Here is an 8,053-nt window from a genome sequence, read left to right as displayed (position 1 = left end):
GCTCAGTAGCACAGCTTCACAGAGTTAAACAAATGCAACACAAACAAAAGTAACACACTTTAAAATATTCTACTACAGCTATTTTTCTTCAGCTTATGTGTTTTACTTCTTTGTCAAATATCAAATGGCTGAATTTATGTGAACTCATGTTTAGGACTTCGATTTTGTTCTTTTGATTTCCTTTTGTATCAGCACCATATTGTTTTTATTACTACTGTTTTGAGTATTTTGCTACTTAAAATAGTAAGATTACTATATATCTTAGGATCTGGAATTCTAATCCCTCCAGCATTATTCTTTATAAATTGGGATTGTTTTGACTATCCAGGATATTTTTTGGTTCCATATGAACTTTAGGATAGTTTTTTTCTATTTCTGTGAAGAATGAAATGAGGACTTTCATTGGGATCTCATCCTGTAAACAGTGCTTAGTGAAGTGGTCATTTTCACAACACCAATTTCACTAATCCATGAGCATGGGATGTCTTTCAATTTTATAATATCCTTATCTCTTTCTTTAGAGGTTCAAAATCTTCATTGTAAAAACCCTTTGTTGTATCTATTACTAGGTATTTTATTTTCTTTACATCTATTGTGAATGTGAACAACCTTTCTTTGTGTGTTTATTGTTGGTGTATATAAAAGTTATTGATTTGTGTAAGTTGGTTAGTTAGCAAACCATGTTGCTGAATTTGGGTATAATTTCTAGTTTTCTGGAATCTATTAGGTACAATATTATGCCATCACAAATAGGGATAGTTTGACTTCTTTTCCTATTATCCCCTTCAAGTTTCTTCTCTTGATTTACTGTTCCAGCTAGGGCATTGAGCACAATATTGAAAAGGGAAGAGTGGACAGCTCTGTCTCATTTCTGATTTCAGTGGGGTTGCTTCAGTTTTTCTTCATTTAGGATGATGTTTGCTGTTTATCATATATATACCTTTTTTTTTATTACATTGAACTCTGTTCTCTCTAGTCCCACTTTGTTTAGGACTTTTATTATGAGGATTTTTGTCATCAAATGCTTTTTTCTGTGGTATCCTAGTTAGAGTTTCTATTGCTGTGATAGAACACTGTGACCAAAACCAAGCTGGGGAGAAAAGGGGCTATTTGACTTATGCTTGCTTCACTGAAGGAAGTCAGAACAGGAACTCAAACAAGTGAACCTGGAGGAAGGAACTGATGCAGAAGCCACAGAGGGGTGCTGTTTACTGCCTTGCTCATCATGGCTTGTTCAGCCTACAATCTTATAGAGCCCAGGACTACCAGCCCTGGGAAAGTACCACCCACAATGGGTTAGGCCCTCCTTTATCAATCACTAATTAAGAAAATTCCCTATAGCCAAATCTTATGGCAGCATTTTCTCAATTGAGGTTCTTGTCTTTCAGATGACTCTAACTTGTGTCAAGTTTACATAAAACTAGCCAGCACACACACCTATTGAGATGATCATATAACTTTTGTATTTTAGTCCACTTATATAGTTTATTTTATGCATTGATTTGCACATGTTGAGTCACCCTACATCTCAAGGATAAAGCCAACTTGGTCATGGTAGATAATCTTTTTGATGTATGTCTGTGTTCAGTTTGCAAATATTTTATTGAGAATTTTTGAATTTATGTTCTTTGAGTATATTGACCTATAATTTTCTTTTATTGCTGTTTTTACCTGGTTTTGATATTAGAGTTATATTGGCTTCATGGAAGGAGTTTTGGAGTGCTGCCTGTTTTATATACTTTTGAGTAGTTTATGAATGATTAACTTGAGATCTTCTTTGAAAACATGGTAGAATTTGGCCATGAATCCACTTGGCCCTGTTATGTTTTAATAAAAATAAAATCATTTTTTAAACTATGATGAAAGCTACAAATGGCAGGCATCTATGCCAATACACAGAGGACTTACTGAAAATTCTTGCCTGTATATTCAACCAAACATCTTATAAGGCTTATGTTGCCAAACAAAATTTGCTTCACAAGTTATCATGGAAGAGTCTAGAATCCAGATTGTGTTTGAGAAATGAGAATCAGACAATCACCCAGAGCATTCAAAATACCAAATCAGCCAAGACCACGAACAGGATCACATTGAAAAGGAAGTTCAAAGTTGACAATATGCCAGACATCCCTTCTTCCACTAGATACCCTCATGAAATCATTTAGGAACATTGTCCCTCTGTTTGCTCCAGACAATGACATGATAAATAAATGGGGTTTGGAACCAGGCATGGTGACACATGCTTGTAATTGCAGAACTTTTGAGGTAGAGGCAAATGAATCTCTATTATCTCTATGAAGTCAATCTGATCTACATAGTGAGTTCTAGGCTAGCTAGGATCATACAATATGATTCTATCTTGAATAAATAATCAATTAGCTAAATTGAAAGAAAAAAATTGGAGTTTGAAATGAAGAATGCAAATTAAATTTCAAACCTCAAACTGAAGATCTAGACTCCTACCCAGTTAAAGTACCTGGTGAAGCCTTAGAAAAGATAAGACCAGAGACAAAAATCTCAGAGTCAAGAGTGCAAGGTACCTAACCTTTTATTCCCAGGTCTGTTCTAAAGCAGGGCCATTGACTGTCCAGTGGTCCTACCTGCCGAAGTCAAATGTTCCTTCAGGAGAACAGGGACATTCCAGCACAGACAATCTCCACAGGGTTCTCCAGTCTCGTACACAAATTCAGCCTCCTTCAGAAGCAGCATGTTTAAAGCCAAAGATGAAATTTCATTCTGTTCTTCCAACGTGACATTTTTTAAAAATTTATTTTGTGGAAGGCTTTTTATTTCTATTCCAATCTCTTCATTATGGGTCGACATTGTTAATGTCTTCTTGGTTTAATTTTGGTGGGTTGACTGAACCTACATTTCTTTTAGGTTTTCCAACTGAAAGGAGTACAGGTTTTAAAAGTATTCCCGTATAATACTCTGGGTTTCTTTGGTGTCTGTTGTAATGTTTCCCTGTTGATTTCTGATTCTGCTAAGTTGAGTCCTCTCTTTCTTTATTTTGGTTAGTTGGGCCAAGGATCTGTCAATCTTGTTTATCTATTGAAAAGAAAAAAGAAACCAGCTCTTCTATTCGTTGATTCTTCACATAACTTTCTTTGTTTTTATGTCATTCATTTCTGCTCTGGTATTTATTATTTCCTGCTGTTGATTGGTTTTGGATTTGGTTTGTTCCTGGTTTTATAAAATTTTGAGTTGCATCATTAGGTCACTTATTTTTTTTCTCTTTCTGCTTTTTATAATGTAGGCACTTAAAGCTATAAATTTCCTCATAGGCCTGCTCTCAACATATTCCAGAGATTTTGTTGAGTTTTAATTTTCATTTTGTTCCTAAAAAAATCTTATTTCTGCTTTGATTTCTTCTTTGACACATTAATAATTCAGTAATAAGTTGTTTAATCTCCATGAGTTTGTGTAGAGTTTACTGGAGATATGTTTGCTGTTAATTTTTACATTTTATTGCATTATGATTAGATAGGATACATGGAGTCATTTCAATCTTTCTAAATTTGTAAAGATTTGTTTTCTTTCCTAGGATTTGGTCTATTTTAAAGAAGCTTACTGAGTGGGATGTATACTTTTTGGTGTTTGGGTGAAACATTCTGCAGATATCTGCTGAGTATACTGACATTTAATTCTGGTGTTTGCTTCTCTAATTTTTGTTCAAAAGACGTATCTATTGAAGAAAGTGGGATATTGAAATCACCTGCTATAAATGGGTAGATGTCAATCTACGGCTTTACATCTAGAATGTATAATATATGGATAAATACATGAAATTTGGTGCATTAGAGTTTGATGCATATACCTTTATGAAACTATGTCTGTTGTGATTAACTGTTCTTTTGTTTAGAATGAAGGGTCCTTATCTCTTCCGATTCATTTTAGTTTGAAATTTGTTTTGCCAGATTTTGCCTGTTTGCTTCCTGGTCCCATTTGATTGAAGTATGTTTGTCCCTTTATTCTAAGGTGGTATCCATTTTTCTATCTAACAGATCATGGTTTATTTTTGTTGTTGTTGTTTTGAACCATTCAGTCAGCTTGAAACTTTTGATTGTATTACCAAGGCCATTAATATTTGAAGTTATTTGAAACACACATTATTTGAAATATGTGTGAGTTTGATTGTGGTAACTGTGTTGTTGATTTTTGGTGTTGGTACTTTGGGTTTTAGTAATTACGGCTTAATATTTCCTTCAACAGGTTTTTTTTTTTTTTTTTGGCTATTCTCATTCCTCTCTTCAGACAAAAGTATTGCTTTCTATATTTTCTTTAAATTTGGTTTGTTGGACATACATTTTAGGCTGTTTAGCTCATGGAAAGTTTTTTCTTTTTCCTTCAACTATTATGGATAGTTTTGGGGTATATCAGTGTAGGTTGGCCACACCTTGCTCCAAAGTCTTCTAGCTTTCAATGGTTCCATTGAGAAATCATCTGTTATTCTTATGGGTTTTCCTTTTTAAGTGAATATGTTATATACACAGTATTTTAACTGTGATATGCCATGAAGATTTTTTTCTGGTCTTGTCTATTTGTGTTCTGTGTGCTTCATGCATTTGTATGGTCCTGTCTTTCCCAAGTTTGGTGAAGTTTTCCTCTAGGAGCTTGTTGAAATTCTGGTCTATGCCACTGACCTGGAATTCTTTTCTCTCTATTCTTATGATCCAACATTTTGGAATTTTTATGGTGTCCAACATTTTCTATATGTACTTTTCCTATATGAAAAAAATTAATACTCTTTGCTTGCTCCATCTAGATCTTCTACTTATTTTTTCAGGTCTTAATATTCTATATCCTGCTTGATTCATTCTGTTTGGAAGGCTTTCTTTTGAATTTCCTAGTTGGATTATTGGGTTTTTTAATTCCATCTCCATTTCAGCTTGAGTCCTCTTCAGTGTTTCTGCCTCTTTACTGAATTCTGTTTGCAAATCCTGAATTTTCTTCATTATTTCAATCAGTCTTGTATTTGTGGGTTCATTCTTGTATTTGTGGGTTTTTTAAAGAGGATATCACCCAGGCTTTATTCTCTTTAAAATCCTTCTCTATGTTCATTGGGTTGTTTTCTTTGCACCTTCTTTAAAGTCCTTGGATTCTTTGATGAAGTTTATTATTGTCCTTTTAAATTCATTGTCCTGGGGTTCAACTAGGTAGTTCTCATTAACAAACATTTCTACAGGGCTAACGGGATTGGGGGACATTGCCTTGATATTTTATTTTGTTTATATTTGTGCAATGAGATTTGGGTATATAGACTTCTTTTGTTAGTTCTATATTTGATATGGACAGAACAGGTTAGGTCAGCAGAGAGGATTTCTAGTCAGGTTGGGTCTAGAGATTGCATGTGGCTCAAGTGGAATGAATTCAGGTAGACACAGGGAATTGGGCTAGTGTGCAGGATGCACATCCTGGTCCAAATCTGGAGTTTGGGTATATGACTAAGGTGATGGCGAAAATGCAAGGAGGGGAGGATCAGGCAGGCTCAAATGCCTTGACCCTAGAGAAGGGTATGAGAGACCTGGATGGACGGAGAGGTTAGATGTAGTAGGTGAGGGGCCACAGCAACTATCTTTTGTGAAATGTTTCACTTAGTTCCTCATGCTAGGTCTTGTCCCTAATCCCAGTTATTTAGGTGGATGAGGTTAATGCTATGCCTTAAATATTCTGTACAGTTTTGTGGTACCTAGTGCTGGTTTAGACACCAAAGGACTTCTATACAATTAATCAATTCACCAAGATGAGCTAGGAGGGTGATTCTTAGAGAATTTTTCAGGACAAGAGAGAAGCTTTTGAACAGGACAGTCCATTTGGGGAACCTATGTGCACAGCAATGGTACTCGAGTTGCTTAGATGAAAGAACCCAAACCACTTATTGATAAAGGCAATGGACCATCACCTGCAAAGGATGCAGACATACACAGAAACATTTATGTATCTACAAACCTCAGGATATACATCTTGGGATAGAGGGAAAGCCTGGACTCAGGATCACTGTATCCAGAGACGTCATGATGCTTGCACATCTAACTTCATGCTAACAAGAACACATTCCCAGCATCATTAGAATGGACGTGAGTGGGGGTAATGAAGGGCAAGGGTCGAGGGAAAGAGAGCTTAGGGGAGCTGGAGATCCCAGCTGGATCAAGAACAGAGAGGGAGAACAAGAAATAAGAGACCATGATAAATGAAGACCCCATGGGAATAGGAAGAAGCAAAGTGCTAGAAAGGTCCCCAGAAATCCACAAAGATACCTCCACAATAGACTACTGGCAATGGTCAAGAGACAGCCTGAACTGACCTACTCTGGTGATAGGATGGCCAAACACCCTAACTGTCATGCTAGAAACCTCATCCAATGACTGAGGGAACCGAATGCAGAGATCCCCGGCCAGGCCCCAGGTGGAGTTCCTGGAGTCCAATTGGCGAGAAAGAGGAGGGTTTGTATGAGCAAGAATTGTTGAGACCAAGGTTGGAAAAAGCACAGAGACAAATAGCCAAATGAATGGAAACACATGAACTATGAACCAACAGCTGAGGAGCCCCCAACTGGATCAGGCCCTCTGGATAAGTGAGACAGTTGATTAGCTTGATCTGTTTGGGAGGCATCCAGGCAGTGGGACCAGGACCTGTGCTCAGTGCATGTGCTGGCTGTTTGGAACCTGGGGCTTATACAGGGACACTTTTCTCAGCCTGGGAGGAGGGGACTGGACCTGCCTGGACTGAATCTACCAAGCTGAACTCAATCCTCAGGGGAGTCTTTGCCATGGAGGAGATGGCAATGGGGGGTGGGATGGGGAAAGGCAGGGGGTGGGCAGGAGGGGGAAGAACAAAAAAAAAGAAGAGAGAAAAAAAAAAGAATGAGTTCCACCATTAGTTCTCCATGTACCTCTGCCAGTGTTGGTTTTCCTGTCTCCCTGGCTACCTCAGGTTGTCTTCATTCTAGACTTAGAAGCTCACTTGCTCTTTTATCTCCTGCTTGTGGTTGTTGACTGGATTAGTTGTCTCAGGTTCTTGGCATCTCTATCAAGGAACTGAAAAAGTGCTCACAGATTACAAAGTAGTAAGGAAACTATTCAAATGCCAAGCAATAGTACAAATCAGAAAAAAGCCTGTCCCTCTTGACAGTGGACCACATGACTGAAAAAGTACTCAATGGTCCCAAAGTCACTGCCACAAGATTTTGTTATACGAACTACAAGTGTGATGGTTATGGTCACTAAAGCTTATGGGTGGGTGGATCTCTACTTTGATTGATAGATGAGTTAGGTAAGCTTTTACTCCCAGGCCATGCCCCTGCCTACGATGTATCTGGTTTTAATCATATATATTCCCAATTATTCATAAGCATAAGTTAGAAAATAGAGTTTTTCCCTAAAAGGTTAATCAGAGAACACAGTTTGCCTTACTGCACATGTTGCCAAAACCAGTTCACACTGATTTGATTCCCTTATTCCTATAGTAGATATTTTGGGAAATACATTTGAATAGAAACTATTCACACATGACAGATACCAGTGGAAGAAAAATTTACTCTATTTTATGTAGTAGGGAATACATGTAGCTTGATGCAGGTTAGGGACCTGGGTTACTGAGTGCCTTGCGGGAAGAGATACATACATACATACATACATACATACACACACACACATACACATACACACATATATATACATATTGCAGAAGAAGATCCTATGTTGCCAAGTGCATTGTTAGGAGAGGGATATGTGCATAGCCTAAGCCAAGTGGATGCTCATTTGTAGCACTATGCTTACATTTGCCTGCTTCAATTCCAGGCTCCCTGTGTTTCCCACCCCAAGTGTCCACTATTTCTTCCCTGGCCTCAGTGTTTAGGAACTGGCTTCTAATCTGTCCCTCCATGTCTGTATTTGACTTGCCTCACCTTCCAGGTTATATGGGTATCACTGGGCCTCTAGCATCAGAATATTGCCACCTCTAATCATTGAAGTCATTGTTTTTATTTCTTGGAGGCTTCATAAGTATGAAAAAAATAAAAACCATCTTATAGACTGCCAAGAAGATTAAATAT

This window comes from Peromyscus californicus, unplaced genomic scaffold (genome assembly GCF_007827085.1).
Source record: "Peromyscus californicus insignis strain IS unplaced genomic scaffold, ASM782708v3 Scaffold_12__1_contigs__length_115047231, whole genome shotgun sequence".
In the NCBI taxonomy this organism is placed as follows: domain Eukaryota; kingdom Metazoa; phylum Chordata; class Mammalia; order Rodentia; family Cricetidae; genus Peromyscus; species Peromyscus californicus.
The sequence above is the reverse complement of the archived record's forward strand: the minus strand, read 5'-3'. Positions refer to the sequence as shown.